Raw genomic sequence first — 9263 nt, forward strand, 5'->3', positions numbered from 1 at the left:
AGAAGTATACGTTCGTCAAAGCTGCATAGTTAGAAATTATCCTGGTTATCACATATTCCTATTGTGCTAGGAAGTTATGCATGTTAATGCCGGGTTAGTGACATAATTGTAGTTTAGAGGGGTCACACCCCAATCGGAGTGAATACTCACCCTCAGTCTATATAAGAACTGATCCCGGCTGGCAGTATTCCAACTGTAAATTAAGAGAGGAACAAGTGCTTAATATAACCAACATGTGATAAGCACTACCTCAGAAATAGAGCCACAGGAATAACATTGTAAAGTGCAATTCCTCAGACTAGGACAGGAAAGAATTAACTAATTGACTCTGTGTATCCAATGTGCTACAATTCCTGGTGATACGACAAGTAGATACAGTTGCATTGCACTTTAATCACAGTCTGCAGGAAACAAAGCAGAGGGATACAAATGTTGCAGCTATAATGTCACTCAAATCAGCTGCAGAGACTTATTGTAGAACAGCTCAAAGAGGATAAAAGGAGACAGTCCCTTTGGAATTTCTTTAGTAAGCTGGGGACCTATAAATTCAAGGAGCGTTTAAAGCCATCCCTTGGAGTGACTTGTCTGGCATTACAGCCTAAACTGTGCTTTCGGAATTGGAACTCCAGTCTGTGAACTTTTATAGACAATGTTAAACTGGTTAAGGGCCCCAACTAAACATTTGATGGCCGACGCTATGGTAACATATTACTAGTGTATGACCAAAGGATTGCTGTAGTACTTAAGTAGCAATGGTGGTGTTTTTTTATCTCAGGAAGTTTTTTTGATGTATTCAGATACTATTGTATAGGCCAGGTTAACAGTAGAATAGAAATTAAGGTTCATGTCAATGTATGTGTTTGATATATATATCCGATAAAATACAATTTGCGGATAACTAAAGTTATTATTGTGTGTCATGGAATGTAAATTACTTACCTCTGAACAAATAGGCTTTCCCAAGCGAGCCTAGATTAGCGATAGAGCTTGGGTGGAGGCACTCTTTAAAAGGTATTTATAGTAACCCTCTCACACATTCTTGAGGAGTAAGGGAGAGTTACATTTTGGAGGCACTGCTGAGATCCCATCAGCACAGGTTTTTGTGTTACCCTACAGATGAATCATGGAAGAAGAAATCCTCGCTGATATCTACTGCTGGTGTGGGGAAAAGGGGGTAGAACCTCTGTGTAGTTTTGGACTAGGGGGAAACCTGTCAGGGGTCAGCGATGAAGTAGTATTACGAGCAGTGGTTAACCTATATTTTATTAGTCAGCCTTGTATTGTGGACCGGTAGAAGGGGCAGACTGGAAAAACTTTTGCCATACTGATCAGCAACCGAACTCCATTAGATAGGATGTTAATACCAAATATGGTGTTAGTGGGAGGTGCCACAGGTCAGAAGATTCAGGTGATGTGGCCAGAATGGAGAGATAGTGTTGAGGAGGAAGCCACCTCAGGGGGAGACCATGGTATAGATGTACCCACATCGGGGGGGTGTCTGACTGCCATTTGTGTGTAAGTGGGATACCAAGAGAATAAAAATAAAACTGTGGGGACTTGGGTTGAGACAGTAAGGAAGATGGCACTATGAATATGGCTACCGCAGGTTGAGAATATTCTCAGGGATAATCCCAGTGTCGGCCGGAGAAGAGAACTATGACACCAAATGGGAAGCTGCTGTTCAGCATTCAGAGGAATGGCAGTGCCCGGAGCATATAAAAAAACTGCGGATAATGGAAAGTCTCAGAGGGCCAGTCTATAGGCGTGATCCAGGCCACTAGGCGGAGCAAGTTGACCGCTACTCTAAAGGATTATAAAGAGGCACTAGATTTTTCCTTTTGCACCCTAGAGGATGTGGGGAATTTGATGGTGAGATTGAGCTGTACTTATCAAGAGCCAGGAGAAATATTGACCCATTATATCTATCGGATCGATAGGTTGATCTAAAAAATTGTAGACAAAGGGGGTATAACTAAGGAGTCCGTTGAGAGTCGAATGAGGCAGGTGCTGAAAGGGGCCTTGACCAACAGTTCTGTGGCACAGAGATTACGATGTACCCGGGTTACTGGTCCTACCCCTACTCTGATGGAATTGGTAAAAGAAGACAAGAGGGAGGAAGTCCAGAACGAAAATAGAGAGAAGACCATCAAGAAAGTAAAGGTTGTCTTACCTACTCCGAAGGCTCCCCCCCCCTGTGGATGAAAGGTTGTTAAAATTGCTTGAGGAGCAAAACAAACAAAATGGTCCAGCTGATTTCTCTTTAGACCACCGTCCACCCCAGCCAGCACTGGCACCTACGAATGGAAAGGAGGATGACCCCATTACCTGTTACAGCTGTTGGCAGATCAGACATAGGTCATTGGAATGTACCAGGATCAGGACAAAGGCAGAATTGCAACATCTCTGGTAATTCTGAGCGGCGGAGAGCTATTCAATTGGAAAACTCAAATGGGAGTGCTGTGACCCCCTTACAGGCTCCCTAATTATAAATGTCCACGTAATGGGGAGTGCCCAGTTGTCTGCCACAATCCCAGAAAGTCTAATGGGACAGGCATCACTGTAGAGAGCTATGTTTGATGGGCAGGATTGCACTATTTTAATGGATAGCAGATTACAGGTATCTATCATCTTCGAATCTTGGTACCATGACCATTTGTCAGATGTCGCTATCCAACTGCTCAATGTTCTTTACTGTGTGGGATTTAGGCATGCAGAAAAACCCGTATCTAGGGTATGTAGATACTCAAATCACATTCGAATCCAGATTCGAACCCGCATTCGCCAAATGAGACAGTGTCGTTTACAGCATAAGTTTTCCCGGATTCACCAGGGGACAATGGGCAGCTGTCGGCGATCGTGGGGACTAATACTAACATATTTCGAAATCTTCATCAATGGTGCAAGAAACAGGATAAAGAAAAGTCCTCATCATTGGCCAGACAAACGGCTACGGTAGATACTGATGCCATCTTATAGAGGACAGTATAGCCACACGTGGGTCCGAGTTAGTCTATGGGGCTGACCAACCATCCATGCTGATCAATCCAGAATCCTGTTTTCAGGGAAGTGATCTTGACAAGGAGAGTAAACAGCAGTTAGTGCAGCTTCTTCTGAGAAGGGAGGCCGTTTTTTTTTCAAAAGTGACTGGGACTTAGGGACTGCATCTGGGGTGGAGCATCATATCAAGTTGACCAATAATAAGCCATTTCAGGAGAGATTTAGGAGGATAGCTCCCTGTGATTTTGAGGATGTAAGGGCCTACCTATGTAGTTTATTGGAAAATAATGTCATTGCAGACTCAGAGTGCCCATATGCCTCCCCTATCGTGGCCGCTCGAAAGAGGAGTGGAGAGATCAGACTATGCATAGACTATCGCACTCTGAATAGTCAAACGGTGCCCGACCAATACACAGTACCAAAAGTCGACGAGGCAAAAGACTGTCTTCAAGGAAGTCAATGGTTCTTTGTCCTCGACCTGCGCTTTGGATATTACCAGATCCTGATGAGTGCAGCTGACTGCGCCAAGTCCGCTTATATATGTCTTATAGGATTCTTTGAGTTCTTGAAAATGCCACAAGGTATGAAAAGAGCCCCAACTACATTTCAGATAATTATGGAGAAAACGGTAGGTGATATGTGCCACCGTGAAGTGTTGGTGTATCTTGAAGACATCGTTGTCTTTGGTAAAGACTTGAAGGAACATAATGAACGCTTACTCAAGGTGTTAGATCGACTACAAACTCGAGGACTGAAGTTGTCCATTGAGAAGTGCCAGTTTTGACAATCTTCGGTCAAGTAGGGGCCGCACAGATAGTGTAATAGTTAGCAATACTACCTCACAGCACTGAGGTCATGGGTTCGATTCCCACCATGACTCTAACTGTGTGGAGTTTGTATATTCTTCCCGTACTTGCGTGGATTCCTCCCACAATCCAAAAATATACTGGTAGGTTAATTGGCTCCCTACAAAATTAACCCTAGCGTGAATGTGTGTGTACATGTGGTAGGGAATATAGATTGTAAGCTCCACTGAGGCAGGGGCTGATATGAATGGCCAAGTATTCTCTAAAGTGCTGCGGAATATGTGTGTGCTTTATAAATAACTGGTAATAAATAAAAATAAATTAGTATCTCAGGCATAATTTGAGTCGGCAGAAGATATCGACAGTTCCGGATAAAGTGGCAACAGTGAGAAATTGGCCCCGACCAGATAACCTTAAACATCTGAGATCTTTTGTAGGGTTCTGTGGGTACTACCAGAAATTCATGCCATAATACTCCCTAGTGGCTAAGCCATTCATCGAGTTGACCAGAGAGTATCCTCCTATAAAGAAGAACAACCACATCCGTAAACTGGCAGGAGATGGGCTCAATTACAAACCCAAAGAGCCTTTCGGTGGATGGTGCAGTGCGAAGAGGCCTTCACCCAGTTAAAAGAACATCTAACCAACTCTCCCATACTAGCATATGTTCAACCAGAACTTTCCTATGAAGTGCATATAGACACCTAATTCGAGGGCATTGGGGGAGTGTTGTATCAAGTACATGATTAACAGTTATGACCAGTCTCTTATGTCAGCCGAGGTCTATCCATTAGTGAGAGGAACTACCCAGTCCATAAGTTGGAATTCTTAGCACTAAAATGGGCTGTTATTGAGAAGTTCCATGACTACCACTATGGCATCCCTTTTACTGTACAAATGGATAACAATCCGTTGACCTATATCCAGTCCTTGGCTAAATTGGATGCCACAGGTCATCGGTGGTTGGCTGCACTAATCAATTACTATTTCAAGATCAAATACCATCCGGGAGCCAATAATCAAGATGCTGATGCTTTGTCGCGAATGCCTCGTAGAGATGATTACGGTGTAGTTGATGAATGGATTGAAGGGACAGCTGCAGCTGTGAAAGGGTTGTGTCAACAGATCAGTATCAACATGCACTTGGAGATGGCACCTATACTTAGGACAGGAGCCTTGGATCTAGCCATTCCTTCCATATATTGCTGGCTGAGTAATGCAGAAATGGAGGGACTAGGTAGGATATCACGAGAGCACATGGCTCAAGGGCAAAAGGATGACCCAGACATCTTCCCTATACTGCAAGTTGTAGAGGACCCTAATCTGAGTCTTACCCGATCTCAGTTGTTAGGGGTGTCGAGAGTTTTACTGAGGCAAATGAAGAAATTGGTCCTGAAGAATGGAGTATTATACCAGAACATTCAGAAAACTGATGGAATCTTTAGGCTACAGATGATATTGCCCTCCAGGTATAAACAGATAGTGTTGGAATCATTACACGACAAACATGGTCATTTGGGATATGACAAGATGCAAGGTGTAGTAGCTGACTGATTCTTCTGGCCCTTTATGAACCAAGACATCGACAAATTCTTCCAAATTTGTGGAAGCTGTATCCTTCATAAGACCCTCCCTACCAAATCTACCCCGTTAGTGCATATTAGTAGTTCAGGACCAATGGACTTAGTATGCATTTATTTCCTGACTTTCGAGAGCCCTGGAGGACAGAATTGTCACATACTTGTGGTAACCGACCACTTTATGTGGTATGCTCAGGCCTATATAATTGTAAATCAAAAAGCTGTAACCATTGGCAAGACTTTGTGGGAAAAGTTCTTTGTACATTATGGCTGTTACAGAGTAATTCCTTTATATCCATTTTAGAGACATAGATTATATTTTACTATTATACAAATAATGAATTGATAATATTGGTTTCTGTAACCTGAGCCTAATTAACATCCCTACACTGTAGTCTTGGCTAGTTAGCATTTGAATAGACAATCCCAGCACATGTCCAGCTCAGCTCACTGATACAGCTAGCCCACATGCTGTGAAAGACACACCCACAGGTTGCAGGTATGATATACTGTACCAACTTGAAATCAGAGCTCTCTCTTTCTCCTGACTCCCACACTGATATACACAGCTACAAAGACTCTCTCAGAAGCATGGACCTTGATACGCCTGGGAAGCTTGGGAGTTATTCCCCTGGAAGGCTAAGTATCATACTCTCTATATCTGATAGATAAATGGCATAGAATAGTTAAATATGTGTTTGTGGTACAGTAGTTGTGAAACGATTGACATAGAATAGTTGATTTGTAAATACAAATGGCTTAAGGTTAATGGTACTTGTGCAATTATGTGATTGTTATGTGTTGGTGATAATACTCTGTGAAATCTGTAATGGTAATTGGAACAGTAGACAAGCTGTAGCATAGCATTCCTGGTATGGTGATTTATAACAGATTGTAGTGGTTTTATAAAGTGCATCTTGCTGAAATATAGAAGTCAACACATACTTCCTTTTGTTACTGTAGTCATGTGCTTGTAGCAATGGCATGCTGATACTTGTGGTTACCTGGTGATCTGGTCTTGTGATGGTTCATATAATATGGACAGCATACAATATGCTCTGGTTATTGAGATACTATGTTGGCTTGGAATTCTGAAAGGTGATTAGATGGCTTGGAATTGTGAAATATGATTAGATGGCTTGGAATTGTGAAAGGTGATTAGATGGCTTGGAATTGTGAAATGTGATTAGATGGCTTGGAATTGTGAAAGGTGATTAGATGGCTTGGAATTGTGAAATGTGATTAGATGGCTTGGAATTGTGAAAGGTGATTAGATGGCTTGGAATTGTGAAATGTGATTAGATGGCTTGGAATTGTGAAAGGTCATTAGATGGCTTGGAATTGTGAAATCAGCACATATGCATTATATTGAAGCTTATATATTCTGGAATATAGTGGAGTCTTTCAGAGATATGAAGTTTACATATGTATGGCTTCTGTTATGTGACTTTATGGTCTAGCAAAGAATGCCATGTGTTTGAATCTGCGAACCTAAAATGGCTGCATGCATTCTCTTTTGAACCATATGTTACAGACTTTGGAATCATGGGAGTTTTCCCAAAATGGAGTCTAGCTTCTGTCCCATGCGGTCTGTGGACAATGCAGTCACATGCTGCCCCCCCCCCTTCACACACACACACACACACACACACACACACACACACACAAATACACACATACATAAGCCAAAACCAATCCCCTAAGATATTCCTCTAAGATATATATCTTTCCAATATATATCAATAAATCTAGGATTTAGCCGAGTGCTTTGAGTGATATCTCCCCAGTAATATATATATATATATATATATATATATATATACATACATACATATATACATACATACATTTTCACACTTCTTTCATCCTGTTCTTTTCTTATATAGTTTGAATCTTTGAAACTATTATATGGTGACTTGTATTGTATTTGACCAATACTGTTTAATGATAATAGTGAATTCTATGAGTAGCAATTGTTTGTTGAAATACATTCTTACGTTTTACATTCTATATGACTGGCGTGCATTCTTCCATGAACAGAATATTCCTAATGATTTAAAGATATATATGTCTAGATGTAACCTCTGCGGGTTTGTTATTAAAAAGTACACAATTAGTGATGATTATTATAAATCACTAAAAGGTTAAAATTATACATTTGCTTCAAAGATATGAAATTTAGTAATATAATACAAACAATAGAATCAGACAGAGAAAAGGAGGGGAATAGAAGAGAGGAAAAGTATACCCCTTATCATTACCCCTTATCATTGGCGCCCAACAGTACTGCTTAAGACTGAATTTAAAAGCAGAGAACCCACATTTTTTTTCTCTGTTTAAATCGCTTGTATACAAAAGATACTTTATCTCCCTCCGTGCAAGATTTGTTGTTTTTTTCAGCACTAACAAGTTTCCTCAATACCAAGGATTCACACTGAAGACATTAACCAAGCAAGTATGGTTTTAATTTATAACTTTTATTTGTTACAGCAAATCCAGTTATCTAATGTATTATAAACTGTAGCACTCTCTACAAGTTTATAAAGCAAACATTTTTCTGTACAGATCAACTTGTTCACAGCCAATACAGCCAGGAATTATCACCATTGTTCTAATTGATGTGCAAACAGTTCCTTTTCTGGCTGGTTTAAGACCTAAGATGTGCATACCAATAGGTTTCCTTGAATACTAAAGTAACTAAAGAATTTGTATGGGACAGAGTAAAAAAAAAAAAAACGTTTTGAAAGTTAAAAGTCAAACTGCTTCAGTTTTGATTTAACACATGCATGATTAAATGCAGCAAACCCATATATGACTTGTAACATTTTTTGAGATAAATAAAGTTTTTATAGTTTTGAAGCAAAAATAAATAGAACTGAAAATTTATTGATAGCGATAATTTTTTTGTTTAACTGAAATGTATGGAAAGTGTATTCCATTGTACTGTGCTGAAAGTAATGACACAAACATTACTTATTTGGCAACTTTTCTAATGTTTGTTAAGGAAATCATACTTTACACAGGAAGGCTTTTAGCACCAATGTGAAGAATGATTTCAGCTTACCACACCTTCTTTTGTTTTGCTTAAAGTTTTAGCAACAACAGAATGGGGGTATTGTTTACATTGTACAAGACCCAATAAAACAGGGATCTGTATCAGTAGCATTACTGAGCACACACATGCAATGCACTTACAATACAATTAGTTCAAATTAATAGATTGTTAATGACTGAATATAAGAACCTTATTTAGGAAGAAGAAAAGAATATGGATCATTCTACCTATGCTGAATATGCTAACACTATTTTCTTCTCTTTCCAGATGGACTAAGTGTTATTTTTTGTTGTTAATGTTCCTCTTCTTAGAATAAGTTTGTGTAGATTCCATGGAATTATGGATACTTGACAGGTTTTAGTCAAGGGTGTGATATCTGAGTGTGGTACTCAGTCAAGGTATGAGCCACGTGGTGCGCTCCCACGGACTCATAGATGTAACGCATTAAGCGTAACATCGGGGGGACTCTGCCCTGGTTGCAGTGGTACAAGGCATTCGTTGCATATGTCTTTGAAAGTTGTCTAGGTGGGTATGTGATTAATGACACATTAAGAATTTTGAGCTGACCAATGTGCACAGGATACCTGTTTTATGCCATTATTAGCGATTTCGGCTGGGTGACTCCAGGTCTGCAAGATAAATTCACCGATTCTATAGAGAATCGAGGACTTCATTTCCACGCAGCAGGCAGCAGGGATATCACACAAATTAGTAATACAGTCATAGAACACCGAACATTCAAATATCGATTCCTTAAATAGTTAAAGAAACTCGCAGAAGGGGGTTATAATAGACCCATTTATTCAACTCTGTTACAATTTATAT

The sequence above is a fragment of the Pseudophryne corroboree genome, chromosome 9, assembly GCF_028390025.1.
Source record: "Pseudophryne corroboree isolate aPseCor3 chromosome 9, aPseCor3.hap2, whole genome shotgun sequence".
Classification (NCBI taxonomy): Eukaryota; Metazoa; Chordata; class Amphibia; order Anura; family Myobatrachidae; genus Pseudophryne; species Pseudophryne corroboree.